This window comes from Lepidothrix coronata, unplaced genomic scaffold (assembly GCF_001604755.1).
Source record: "Lepidothrix coronata isolate B3197 unplaced genomic scaffold, Lepidothrix_coronata-1.0 Scaffold34, whole genome shotgun sequence".
Lineage (NCBI taxonomy): Eukaryota > Metazoa > Chordata > Aves > Passeriformes > Pipridae > Lepidothrix > Lepidothrix coronata.
The window spans coordinates 4,719,538-4,735,138 of NW_016690214.1; positions in this window are offsets into that span (position 1 = coordinate 4,719,538).

Consider the following 15,601-nt stretch of genomic DNA (forward strand, 5'->3'; position numbering starts at 1 on the left):
ACAGGGAGGGAATGTGAGGTAAAAAACCTCAATTGTTAATGCATTTACAAAGTTAGAAAGACACAAAACAAATATTTCATTAATCCAGGTATCATTAAGAGCAGGGGGGAAAAAAAGTTCTTTGGAGAGATTTATAGCAACTATTGTCCTTCCAGAAATAAATAAATCTCCTTTATTTCAGTAAGCAAATAAAAACATGCAGAATGGGAGGGTCACCTGAGTGTGGCCTACGAGGTTGAGGAAAAAAATGTGTTATTACTGATATAACTAATCACTCTGCTCAAGAAAAGATAGATCTGGAAGGAGAACACGAGCACTGAGGAGCAGGAGAATGAAGGGTTTTGGCAGAACTCAGCAGCAGAGATTGCCACAGCAAATGCTCGTGGCAGACAAAGAACATTTCAGCAGGAATAAAGCTGGAGATATATTTTAATGATAATGCCCCAGCTCTCCATTCCCTCGAACTCCCAAACATCTGCTGGTATCTATTATGGTATTTACATTTATCAGAGTCTTGGCCTTGTTATGGGTCCTACCAGAATGTAACACTGGAAATTACTGTATTGCAGCTAAAAATCTGCTGGTAAGTACACACTGATATCAAATTCCACTGATATGCTTGAAGTCCAGCATATGCTAAAAAGTCTTTTGCTGGAGCAATGTCAGAAATCCATGATTTGTCAGGATGAAAAATAAATAACTGGAGGACAAAGCAGCTAAAGTGGAAAGGATAAAAACCAACCAAAACAAAGATTGGAGCTGTGTCACTGAGGTCCAGGTCTGCCTGATTATCACTCCTGTCAATACACTCCATGATGGAGTTTTAATCAAGTTCCACTCCAAGGGCAGAGCAGCCCTGTGCTCACAGCCAGAACAAATTCTATTTACCCAACACCACCAGCATTCCCCAGAAACAGACACAGTATTTCCCTAATCTGAGGAGTTTGCTGATTTCTGTGTGATACTGCTAATTCTGGAAAGACTAAGTACTGTGCTAATGGTGTCCACAGCTCACATCCACTCATTTTAAAATTAATGGTGACATTTATATGTGTTTTCGTAGGACTAGTACCTGACTCGGAGAAAATATATCCCAAGAAGGATGCAAGACTTCATGTTCCATTTGATATTTTCAAGTTTTGGAGACTTGTACAATGGTTAAATGATTAATATATCTATCCAGCAAAATCCTGCATTCATTATCAGTTTATTATCAGCTAGTGAGACAGAAAATAAGACCAAATTTGCAGAAGTGAGCACCTCTATTGCAGTGTGGAACTACTGGAGAACGTAAGCACTCTCAACCTTTACAAAATGAAGCCCTTGATGTTTAAACACTGACATTCTCTCTGTGTTGTCAAATGGGTGTCTTTGCCTTTTGTGAAGACTGGGATTCACAAACAGAATGCAAAAATGGTATTATCACAATGAGTGGGAGACGAGGAAAAGGGGACAGCAAGAAAAAATGCAACCCAAGGAAAGGAAATGAAAGAATACACATATGTGCTGCATTAATAAAAGACTTAAGAGAAAAAGAGATCCATCCTAGAAAAGACTAGGCAATGGCCACAGTAAAGCCAGTGAATAGGATTAGATAAAGAGCTTAAAAAGATAATAAAAATAGTTTATTCAAGAAATAAAAAAGAAGGAGAACGGGTACAAAGGGGGAAAGAATTCGCATTTTTAGCACAATGGACAATGGGAAAACTATTCTGAGCTCAGCTATACATAATTACATCTTGTTACCTTCTATACAGCAGAAAAATATTTCAGGTCATTGTGGATGAATTTACAGAAATACAAATGTTTCAGAAGTTTGGAGGTTTAAATATTTGAAAATATTACTGTATGTAAACCATACCAACTTTGTCTGGCTGTATGTGTTCAACATACAAGAATAGAAAAAATCCCATCCAACCAAAGCCTCTCACCTGAAGTGTGTCACATAAGAGTAGAGGAGTGATCCCTCAGAATAAAAAATTACATCTGAGGGTAGTTCTTGTGTCAAAAAACATTCTGTATGCTACTGGGCTCTTCCATAACCAGAAGAGTCACACTATTTCTCCAGCTTGAAAACAAAGAAAATACACATTAAAAAAGCTACCCCACAGTCACTTAACTCAGGTGGCAACACATACAGACCAAATGAGGAACCAAGGTAATAGAACATATTCTTCTACCTTATGTTCTTGTAACAACTGACCACAATGTGAGAGTCTATTAAGGTAGACACTGAATAACTGGGTGTCCTTCTCACCAGAAAGGGTAAGGCTGAAATGTGCCACTAAGATGTTGTGTGTTATAACCATTACACTGCCTGATGTAGCCAAAGCCATGTTAGTGTTTGATTGATGATCAAACACAGTGTTTGATTGATGATTGTTAGTGTCTGTTTATCAGCTGAGCCCGAGGCAATACAAGAGACTTTAACCCTGAACTCCTGGAAGAGCCATAGTTGAGACCTTCTCACCGGACACACGTGTTTTGGGCTGTAAGACACAGACTGAGGCAAAACGTAAGGAAATGAGAAAAGCAAAGCTCTTGGTCTGCTTGTACAAAACCTTGAGTTCTTTTGCCGTAACACCTCCTTGGTTTATAGTAACTACTGTCCTTTCAGAAAGAAATAAATCCACACCCCGTGTTCCAAAGAGGTGGACAAGGAACTCTGTGGTAGACGAGCTGAGCAAAACAAGTGACAAAAGATGTCCCTGCCCCAAAAGGCTTGTAATGAGATGATGCTGTTCCAATACAGAGCAGCAAATTACAGAGAGAGCGATGTGGGGTGGTCTCTGCAGCCAGCAAGCTCTGTGCACTAAGTGAGTTTTCAGAATTGCTCTGAAAGGTGAGAGGAAGGAAGTTTGACACAACGGACCCAATTCAGCAAGTTCTCTGCGTGCAATTCTGCCTCATACAGGGAGTCCACAGGTTGGAGTTCATTGACTGGAAAACTCTCACAGAGAAGGATTTAAAAATTGAATTCTGCTTTCTAACTAAAAGAAAAACACTTGATGGAGAATTAGTCTTCAAACAGCAACTGAAGGCTTCATACTTATTTCAGAAAAGCTATCCAAGAACAACAATCAGTACTGTCAAGCCCTTAGAGTCATGTTTAAGTAGAAGAAACCATTCTTGCTGTCACATTCTTGCTGTAACTCCAAGCTCTAATATGAAACAGTCAGTCCTTCATGGTAATATTTTGTAGATAACCACCACAGAAATCAGAATCCACAGCTTCCTTTGAAATACAGAGAATTATCTTGTTCTAGCAACAGACTTTCATTTCAAGAAAAAAAGAAGTGCTTAAAGAGGCTCTGAATATAGTGAAGATATTATTTCAAATGTGACTAGATATCCTTCTTATTTACCTCACTAATTTGATATTTATATTCAGGTCACACACTAGGGCTCCCTCTCCCGCAGATACAACATTTGGTCAAGGAATGACCAAACACCACTGGTGTTGAAACAGAAGCTGGTTGAGAGGTGTTAGTGATTGTGAGGTGCTCTGACACGGTACATAAATGTCATGTAAACAGCCTGGCATAGTCAAGGAGAATTAAATACCAGACCATCCAAGAAGAGACAGAGGAATATTCCCAATTGCACAGCATCAGCTGACCTGCTTCCTCAGAAATCAACAGTGATGTTCCCATTTCCTCCAAGAAATGGACTAAAGAAAATGTTCATCACTTCCAGAAACACCGTCCCAGAGCACAACTGGAAAAGAACCACAAAACTTCAGCAGACCAAATTCTCTTTGTCAGCCCCCACAAAATTACTCTAGAGCAGTAACTAGGATAACTTTTTCAGACAAGCAGGATTCAGACTGAAATCTGGAGGCCCCAGGGAATACTTTGTATGTATCATGAATTTATAGTATTATTAAAGATTGTTATTCATAAGCAGCAAAAGAGAATAGCAAAAGAGAACAGTGTGCATGAGAGACTCCAGAGCTCTTTGGAAAAGTAGACCTGTTGTGCTTTACAAACTCTGAAAAGTCCACATGAATTTTGTTCCCAGGAGGCAAACAGAGAGGAATCTCTCTTATGGACACTCTTGGGATGCTGCTGCCAACACATTCTTATTAAGGTGGGTAGAAGGCACTGTAAGTCAAAACTTTGGGCTTGTGAGATCTTAACACAATAATTCAACATTCTGTTAGAAATGCAACAGCTATATCAGGTGAAAATATGACCAAGGGTATCCTTAAGCTGGCAGGAGAGGAATCCACAAAGAAAATTACACTGAGAAATTATTTTTCCCTACATTGTCTTTCTTCAACCCAGCATATCATACAAGCTATTTATAGTGGGAAATCATTCTTCAAAATCAGTCCCCAAAGCATTTGATTTGGAGGAACTTGTTTAGGTCTTTGTTGTTTTCTTTATAAAGCCAAGCACTATTATCCTTAGGAATAGCAATTGCAAAGTTTCTCAAAGTTTGACAACTTGGGCAAGGAAAAAAAATATCTTGGCTTTGACCCTGAGATTAGCTCAGTTGGTCAGAGCATGGTGCTAATAATGCCAAGGTTGTGGTTTTGATCCCTTTTATGGGCCATTCCCTTAGGAGTGGGACTCCATGATCCTTGTGGGTCCCTTCCAACTTAAAAGATTTTATAATAATGCTGTATTCATTAAACAAACAAACAAACAAAAAGCCTTTGGGAGAAAGTGTTTGACTTCAGAATATAATTAAAAAAAGACCTTTCTAAATTATTTTCTGGATGGAATGAGGGCTCTTGACAGTGTTCTGACTAAGGCATGCCTGAAATAGCTGCTCAGTGAAATGAATGTCTGTGAGGCTTCTGCAAGATGGTCTGAAAGAAATTGCTAGTGAAGATTGACCGAGCATTGCTGAATTGGACAGAGTTGTGAAAGACTCCCCTAAAATAGCTCTGTAGAAGCTCTTTCTTGCAGAAATGTTCAAGCTTGCTGTCCAGCATGACCACATAAAACTCTCTCCTAACACCCAAAGATGACTTAGCTTTGTGCCTTGAGCCCCCGTGCCCATTACAGGGAGCAGCAAAACAGACTTTCCCCACAACTGTGTTGTTCATCTGACACACAGCTTTGTCTCTGCTCACCAGTTCTTTGCAATTTGGGCTGCTCCTCATGAAGCATTTGTACAGCATCCACACAACAGGGTCCTGGTATTAATTAACAAGTTGTGCTACTGGAATAGGCACCATTCAGGTCTACTTACAACACTATACAAGTAAAAATGGCACGATAAATGGTAAAGCAGCGGAGAATCAGCCCCAGTGTACAAATAAGCAGTTTTCAGCTGTCTTTCCCCTTTGTGCTAATTTATAAAGCACACAACAGTAATTTGGGTTTTGCTGCTATTAATCCCGCTTATTATCAAGGGGATTTTAGTAGTGTTTATTCAGAATTTATGATGAAAATTTATAGGACAGTAGTGTCAGGGGAAAGAGAAAATTTAGGACTAATTGTAGGCAATTGGTAAATTGCATCATCAGCAAAAGTTGGTGAATAACTGATTCCCAATACACATATCTCAGCAATTTTTCCTTTAAAGGTAAAAGAGAAGAAACACTGCAAGCTTGTCGTGCTTACAGGAAAAAACGGATTAAAACAGAAGAGCCTGTTCTGAGTCTGTTGAAGACTTCAGAGCCTTAAAAAATCTGGCAGTGACTTGCTAGATTTTCCCAGATAGGACTGAAAGAAACTGAGAAAGCTCACAGTAGAGATGAGTAAATACTGAAAGGTAAATACTTACAGAGGGCAAATACTTTACATCTGTGTTAAATTGGGTAGCAAGTTAAGATTTCATGGAAACTGTGCAGATTTACCCATTGTATTATCTTGCCCAAGCCACAGCCACACAGCTGATTTCATTAGCAACCTGAACTTTGATCACTGGTCCACCACAAACGAAGAAATTTAATTTTTCACTCCTTAGTAAGTTAATTAAACAATTCAACGGGGACAACAAGATAAATGGAATGGTTATTTTCTTCAGTAAATATAACAAAAAAAAAAGATGTCAGGGAGATGAGATCGAAAATGTGAGGATTGCAAGAACAAACTCTGACATAGGCAAGCAGCTACTACCAGAAGTAGACAGTCAGGCATTGTAAAAAGTCAGGCTGTTGATAACAACTCCACTGAGCCCCCCTCACTGCAGAGCTCCAGAAAAGGAATCACTTGTGTGATACATATTGCAGGAGGTATAGACAGAACATTGTCAAGTGTGGGTGAATTATCGGTATCTCCCCTTCCTTTCACCGTTACATTCAGCTGCAAGCTGGCCTCGGGCAGTCTTGTTTCCACTATAAAAATTGCAGGAAATGCAGGAGATGGGTGAGATAAGAAGCAAAATGCTCCACATTCTGTTCACCCAGCTGATAGTGAAGTCAGTGGAAGTATTTGCAGACAGCTGGTGTCCTGATGCCACTGGCCTGACGTGAATATACATTAAAGAATTATAACCCACGAGTCCTGAAAAATTATCAAGGCATAATTTGCCTTGGTATCGGAATATTTAAAAGCTGTTCTGTTGTCTGCTCTTGCTCCACCCTGGTCCCCAGCAAGGAGCTGAGCAAACCCTACTCAACTGTCTCTCTGAGACTTCAACAGCACTAGAAACAGAGTTGGCTTCACTGAGGGGAGGGGAAGGAGGAAGACCCACAGCCTTTTACCTTTTTTTTTGTTAGTTTTCCATGTCTTTTATCTAATACTTCACAGAATTTCAAAATTCTTCTCATCCTCTATTTAGGGAAGGTGATTTTTCAGCTACAACACACTTCAATATCTTGTGCTGTGGCACATACTCAAGAATACACCAACCAGCCCTCAAAACATCAGAAAAGATCCAACCAAGGTCAGTAGGAGAGAGAAGAACCCAGAGGCTTTAGAGTAACATCTCAGTTGAAATCACTACCATAATGAAATCAGTAAGAGTTTGGTCATTGGCTGCCACCAGGTCAACCTCTGCTGTTCACCATATACAATCTTAGAGCCAGCACTGTAACAAAACAGAATAAAAAAAAGGGAAGGGAGAGATTTGTTCACACTTGGGTTTCCAAATTATTTCAATACCACGTAAAAAACCATCCTTTGACAGCTTTGTTCACAGCAGGTTCCTTACCTCTACAAAAGAAAAGTCTTCCCCAGACTTAACATCAGTGAAGATGAGAAAAATTGCTCACAAAATAAAACACACCATTTTAGAAAGCTGTAAGAATCAGCCCTGTGGACAAAAACACTATTTAAAACAAGTTCCCATTTTTCCCACACTTTTACAATACCCCACATCTTGGCCTGTATTCATTGTAGCAGTTCTGTTACATGTCCATGTACAAAACAGTACAAAACAGTCCCCTTAAAATGGGAAAGAGTAAAATGAATATTATATTCCATTTATTTCTGTATAATCTTTTTCATACAATGAATCTCAAGGTATCAGGGATATAATAATGACAGCATTTACCCAATTTTTTCAAATGTTATGTTCAGCTTCATAACTCTTAAAAGCCTCATGTTCTAATAGGGTAAATTATATTCCTTCTAAAAATGCTGCACAGAGAAGTTACAACTGTCTTCCTTTTTTAAAATTTGTTATACTACTTTTCCACAGAGCAATGGCTTCCAGGTTTCAGAGGTGCTGAGCACCTCCACTCCACTAGAATTCTCAAAGTCCCATTTAAGAAAAAACAGACTAAAATTTATACATGTTATAGGAGGTGAAGGGTTATAACCCAACTAACTATGTTTAGATCAACAACATGAGGGTGACAGGTCCAACTCAAGTGTGGAGGGACTGGTGTCATGGTGTGCAGTGCCACTGTACCATTCCTGCCATCTGGAATATTCCACTGATGTCAGCTGTTAAAGGAAAATGTGGAGCTATCCTAACAACCCCGTGATGCACACAGAGGACAATCTAGTTCCAGAATGTCTCAGTAGAAAAAAACCCCTAACAGTGCTAATTTAGCCTCTTTCATTTATTTATTTATTTTTTTTTTCAGTTGAGCCAAGCAGAGCTTTGGAGAAAGAGCTGGCATCTATTAAAAGGATTGATGTGCAGGTCTTCCTAGTACCTGCTGAATCACTGTGGATAATGGTGAAGCAATAAAGCCCATGAATCTGCTGCAATCTCTAATCTTCCATGTCTGATCCACAATTACAGCGCCGGGCCGGGGCCTCCGGAGCCATAGATCCAGCAGAGCCAACAACTCTGACACTAAGCCATTAAGAACTCCTGCTCTTCAGCCCTCAAGCTGGACTGGGAAATGCCAACATCTTCATTCACTACATCAGAATCAGAATAGATTTCCTTTAAGTAGCTAACAGAAAGACAGAGCATCGTATGGAAATGCACCCAAATCTTTTATTCATATGGCAGAATCCTGGGGGAACAACCACTGCCTCCTGCAATGCTTTCTCCTCTCCTCAGCTATAATGAAAAACCTCCAGTAATTTTTGTTGTAAAAAGTATAAAAAGACTAAGTCAAGCTGCAGGAACATTCTGTTTGAATGACTGTGACAGCATGATACCCTAAAATTGATAGAAAGAGGCTCGTGGCAAGGAAAACCTATTTAGAACAACCACTGTCCACACCAAGTCTACTCTGTATGAAATGATGTCATTGTGACCTCTGAGAAGAACTAGAAGGCATTGAAAGATGATAAATATAGCAGCATATGCATACAGAAAATGCTATTTCTGATGTGTGTTTCATACAGGACTAGAGCATGCAGAGGACATTTAGGTGCCAAGGGATGAACATCAAGTCTTAAAACTGAGGTTCTCCGTGAGAAAGGGGAAGGTAAAGCTTTTTTAGCATTTTCAAACTATATGACAGCCTGTGCCAGACTGGGAATAAAAAACCAGGAGGATGAAGGGAAGGAAGAATACCATGTTGAACAGAGAACATAAATTTAAAGAGAAAACCCCCCACAATGCTTCCAGTCCCAGACACTTCTAGACATTACAGAGGATTTCAGCATCAGAATCCCTCTTCTATCCACAATATTCATCAGAAAGAGCACACCAGGTCCTCACCTGCCAATATAATATGAGCAAATTCATGCTGTTTCTGAGTGTTCCCTTTGCCAGACAGCACTGAATCCATTGAGGAAGGTGCAGAAGAATGGTAGGTGCAAATCTGAGTAGCTCAGCCTGGAGTTGCAAGGATTAAGACACAGCTACAAACTGCTGGTGAGCAGTGAACCACCTGTCCAGAAAATATATTCTTGCCTGCAAACATATCAAAGGCTGAATTTATATTAATAAGAAGGGTAAAATGTTTGACTGAAAGACTACAAGGTTATTTTCTGCCACAGAAACACAGCCTGCCAATGCATTCAGAGTTTAAATTACAAGAAGGTTAAGTGGGTTTTTCAGTTAATTTGTGTAACTTTAGATATTGCAAACTCCATTCATTATCTCTTTAAGAAGATTGGAAACACAGGCGTGCTCTATTCCACAAAAATTTATAAAATGACCACTGTGACACACGAGTCAGCCTTTCCTCCTTTCTCAGGTTAGCAGTTACACACTGCAGACAATTACAGAATTACAGAGGTTGGAAAAGACCTTTAAGATCATCAAGTCCAACCATCAACCCAGCACCACGACCATGTTTACTGTTAAACCATGTCCTCAAGTGCCATATCCACATGGTGTTTGAACACTTCCAGGGATGGTGATTCCATCCAAAGCAGAAAGAGCTCCCCTGTGGCTGGCACAGCCTCTAAAGCACCATCACATCCCCAAAACACAAGGAAGTTGGGTAGATATTTTCTAGGGCTGCCACCAGCTCAGCCTGTGGCTGCTGCTGGAAGCAGGACCCTGAGTTTGATGGTCTTTGGAGTGATGCCCCAAATTTCCAGTCTGCTGAAAGTGCCACCAGGAACACAGGGCCAAAGCACTCTCTCAAAATAAACATCTCCGAAGCAAAACAGGGAATACGAAGACACTTTTTGCCCATCTCGGGTCCTGAGCTGAAATACCCCCAGTGAAAACAAGACTCCAAGGGATCACGATTTTAAGGAGTAATCTGTCATGATGGCAGGTGGATATCCTGGAGCTGGGTGCAGGATCAAATCCCAGCTGAACACCAAAACGTCAGATGGCTGAACAGACTCACAGACTGAGAATTCTTAAATAAGAATAGAAAGACACAGCGTTATCTACCCTCAGAGGAGAAAGACAAAATGTTTCCTTTTTCTCTCAAGTGTTCAGACATTTGTGCTCTGTAACGAGTCACCTTAATAGATTTAATTATGGTTTTCTCTACCATGTATACTAATATCTGCTGCTGAAAGCAAAGAAGAATATTTTTCTGGGGAGTGAACTGTACTGATAGTAATGTTTCAGTGGGATTTGCTGCAATATCCCAGACATCTTTAATATTAATACTGGGTAATCGAGTCCTTTATTTTTCTAAAAGCACAAAAAATTGTACATGTAGAAGGATATACAGTAGGTTCAGCCACAATTCTGCCACTTACAGCCTCGTTATCTGTTACATGGAAAGCAGAGAATGTTCTTAGTTTTAAAACACAGGATGAATTATTATTGGGTTTTGACTTATCTTTGGGCGGGTCAAATTTACATAACAATCCTAATTTGTCCTGTAGTGTTTGTCATTTCTAATTAAACTGTGGCCTGCCATGAGGTGGCAGCATGCTCCCAGCTAGCTCCACAGGAAGGTGAACATGGCACAGAGGAAAGAGCATCTGGCAGCCCTCACTCAGATAAAGGAAAGACTGTGAGTGTCTAATATGCAACAGATAAAGACAAATCCACTTTATATCAGGAAGGTTTAAAATATAAGATAATAACAACATGTTGATATAGTATTTACAGAACAGGACAGCCTTGCTTCTCTGACCAGTAAGACACTTCAGTCAGTATTGTTATTGCAGAGCTTAATCCAAATGTCATATGAGCCTCCTGAGGCTCGGAGGCAGCTGGTAGGAAACAACTGAGTTCATGAAGGGAAGGGATGGTGTGTGAATGCAAACCTTCAGCTTTTGTTTATGCCTGTCATGAGAGGCCTGACAGAATTTTTCTCATGTTCCTCATAATTTCATGGATAAAAATGATCATGATCTAACAACAAGGCTGAGACACACTGATGTGCAAGACCTTTCACCAGCCAAACTGCTGTAAACAAAGAATTTGTTTGGCCAAATTGGTCATTAAATTGGTCAAATTCACTAATAAACTGTAGAGAAGATGGTAGCAGGAAGGACACCAGTGAGGTGATAATGGCACCTGTGAGTGGCACTGGGCATCACCAAGTAGCTGGAGGTACCAAGGCAGAGATCTGAGGGAGCACAACGAGGGAACTGAATGCTCCCCAACACCTGGAACAAGAGGGAATATGATTCCTGTATGTGAGACTGGAAAGCTGTACCTCATTTTATCTGCCCTACAAGCACATACTGTCCAGGAATTGCACCCTTGGAAGTGGCAGCTTGAGGAGAGACAGGCAAAGAGCATCAACAGCCACTGCAAACACAGGGATGCTGAGGAATTTTTGCAGGCACAATGATTGCTCTTTTTCTTTATTATTACATGAGAACCTCATTCAGGAAGTCTTTCAAACAGACCCAAAGAACAAATCATTATTGCCCGTCTGCAAAACAGCCAAAAACGTTTTGCCTGTGTTCGTTGCAGAGTTTATTTTACATGTTACCTGGAAATAGTGAAGCAGCTGCTTTAAATTTCCTCTTGGTGGTTTATGAAGAGCTATTCTGAACCTGCCTTTGCCCACATCCCCAAGGAGCTGATACTGCTGGTGTTTGTGTTTTGAGACCCCGAGCAAATATTTCTTCAATGGAGAGAGCGTCCCCTCTCCACTTTCTGGTGATTTTGGGAGATAACAGGTTGCCTTATTCCAGCTTCAGAAAGTAAGAGTATCACCACCACAGCATCTCCTTCACTCTTTGGAAAATTTTATTGCCTTCCCATGCACATATATAAACAAGTCTATCCCCTGGAACAGCACTGCTCTGGACCACTTAAGATGGGGAAAAGACTTGAAAGATGAGAGGTGCTGACTTTCAAATCATGATAAATTTATATATCCATATACATGTGTGCATTCACAGAATCATCACAGAATCACAGAATGGTTTGGATTGGAAGGGACCCTAAAGACCATCCAGTTCCAAGCCCCTGCCATGGGCAGGAACACCTTCCACTATCCCAGGTTGCTCCAAGTCCCATCCAACCTGGCCTTGAACAATTCCAGGGATGGGGCATCCACAACTTCTCTGGGCAATCAGGGCCTCACCACCCTCACAGTAAAGAATTTCCTCCTAATACATAATCTCAGCCTACTCTCAGTTTAAACCTATATAAATTCAGTATATATTTTTCATCTCAGAAGTTCCTATTTGCTAAGTTTGAAAAACTGTCTCTGTAAAATGGATATTAAAGCATTAAGTTTCTGGGTGGGCAAAGAAACATGTTCACTGTTTTGTGCTACAGCAAAGTGCAAAGCTCAACAATCGATAAGAAGCATTAAAGTGTAATTATGGTACTTTATATTACAATCCCATAATTGTCTTAGTAATTTTCCCCCAGTAACTTAAACGTGCCTATTAGATATTCAAGCAATGAAACTCCAGATATCATCATCCAAGATAATAGCCTTGAATCGATAACCAAACAAGGAAAAAAATCCCCCACAAAACCCACAAGCCAGAAAAGTCTCCTTTCTCAGTGTTTCTGTGAGTGTGATGTACCCAGCCAAAAACTTGCAGTCCCAGTCTGTAGCTACAAACTATCTCACACAACTTATTTAAATAAAATACTCTAACAGGGAAAAAAAACCAAGTGATACATTCTTAAACCAAAGGCATCTCCCAGTCTAAACTCCTCCAACACACAGATTATCTCAGTCATTTTTCACACCAGTAATTTGGGTTTCAGTGAAGGAAAATAGGCATGTGTGATTGATTTTTCTACCCTATGATAGCATCACATTTTTATTCACTGGAGAACACCATGTGCACAGTCTTACTGTTGCACCAGAGAATATCTGATTTTGTTTAGATGAATCAATATTTCCTGCAAAATAAACAAAAAACCCCCCAAAAAAACTACAGATACACAAAAGTCTGCGTGCATGAAGGTGCAGCAGGAGTGACACAGGTCAGGAGAAGGACAGACAGACGTGTTTGCTGCTGCCCAGACACTGAGATCTGCACAGAGAGCACCAGGAACTTTCACATTCCGGTCTCCAAGGGCTATTCCAACAATTTGAACAGACTTGCATCATATTCCCTCTCCCTTCTATTTCTTTTGTGATTAATGTGTGCATTCACACAGAACTATCACAAGCAACTTTTTGATTATTCCCATAGATTTTTTTCTCTCCAGACGCTTTCCCGGTGCCGTGTTTCCTGTGCCACTGCAGCTGCACTAACACAAAATCCATCATGACATAACATGATAATTAGATCAGATTGCTGGTGCACAATGATACTCTGTGTTATTACACTGTCATGTCACTTGCTCCTTCTGATAGAAACTCAGGATAATTTGGAACATCTCTTTATCAAGACATCACCTCGCTCTTTCTTTCCTAAACAACCATAAAATAAGAGTTTCTCAGGCAACAAATAAATAAGTAAACTCCACAGCTTTGAAATGGTACCTAATTAATTTTGGGAGGAAGAATGGGGTTGAGGGAGGGGAAAGATTTAAAAGGTTCCAGAATGCCTAAAATTTACCAAGCTGAGCATTGGGACCTGCTCTTAAAATCTCATAGAGCGTCCAATCTCTTCACAGCAGCCTCCTAGATTTTTTTTCTGTATAGTTTCTTCTTTGCTTACTACAAATTTCTCTGTCAAAAAGCAACTCAGGTGTCCTGTAGTGCCTCCTCTTTATCCTGCTTCTGTGCCCAGCTCAGAGCATGGCTTTGGACTGTCTCATTCTTACTGAGAATCCACCCACCAGGCTCCAGTTTTACCCACTCTTGTTTTTACTGAAGTTCTACTATTAAACAAGACTTCCAATTATTTTTAGCTTATTTTATTTTCTCTCTGCAAGCTACAATCATAGAAGGCATAGTTTTAGTTGCATGTCAATTGAGGGGACAGAAGAGGAGGCTTGTCACTAATAAATCCCAGCACCAAATAGTAAAATATTTTTCAGCACAGACATGAAAAATATGGTTTCTAATGAGCAGCAAGCTTGCCTCATAACAAAATCCTTTCAGGGTCAAAAAATGTTTGTAAACTGATACATTTCAGAGAAAGAATGAGTCCTTCACTGAAATATTAATATTTTGTCTCAAAATGGCCATTTTACTGAAGAGTGGTTCACAATTTCCAAATTATGCATCACCCAATAAAACAGTACACTTATTAATTCACTGTTTCATAATTCCTTGGAAATGGTCTGTTTGGTTGAAAACTGAAAGCAAATTTCCCACTTTTTCTATATGGCAACCAGAACAATCCATGATTTCTAAAGCCTCTACAGGAAGTTTAGGGAAGGTATATACACATTGTATGACCAGAGTAGGAAAATTAAACAGAATGTGGGCACGTGTAACATGACTCTGCAAGCTGGGAATTATGAGGAGGAATCACCTTTTAATTTAAGACAAAGCAGGAAAACCTAGATGCCCTTAGTTACAGTTGCCCATGGATTTTGGCTTTGACTTCTGTCATCTCACTTTATTGACTTCCAAATCATTGATTCTTAGAATAAATTATGCTTTTGTATCCATTCAGCCTACATCAGCTTATTAACTACATCTTCCTAGTACTACAGAAGCATGAGCCTGTCAGAGTGTGTTTATTTAGAATTATTTTAGAAAAAGCTCAGTGCAACGTCTGAAACAATCATCATCGATTCCATGTGCTTAGAAGGTGAAATTGTGCTTGAACAATTCACACATTTTAAGGCAAGTAGGTATTTAGAGCAATTTTTTTTCCCCTTTCAATTGTTTTTGTATTCCCAGGAAGGATACTCAGTGTTACCAAAAGCAAAGTCAGCAGCAGCTCGTTTTCCTACAGTGAGAAGGCAGCAAATGCTTTCACTCGACAGCAACTGCCAACCACCCTCTGCAGCAACTCCTTCCTGGCAAGGCAGGGGACCAAATATTTGCCTTCTCAAGAATTTCACACTGTTCTCACTCCTTTGACCTGTCAGACCTCTTCTGTGACTTCAAGTAGTTAACACCAAATTGGTAAAGTAAGTGAAAGTGGAGTTGGCACAGTTTCACAAAACATCAAGAAATAATTTCAGGCTTATTTTTTACATAGGAAACTAAAATCTCAAACAGCTTCTCCTGGGACTAAATCATTTGTGTTCTGCTAAATGATAATTCTAGAAGATTCTCTGTCACAATGTCTAGATGAGAGAAAAGCCTTCACAGCTATTATTTTTTGCTCTTATTCAAGTAAATGTTCTTCATTCAGTCAGCTAAGGGGATTACTCACATGATTAACAGATTTGAATCTAAAATATTTTGAAAAGTAGACAGTCATACAGAATTAAAGAAAAAAAGAGGAGATGCAGCCAGTCTGCAACCAGTTGGGTTACACTGCTGTCAAAGGAATTAAACCAAAAATGAGCAGTGTAATCCCCGTGGTTCATACCAACTATT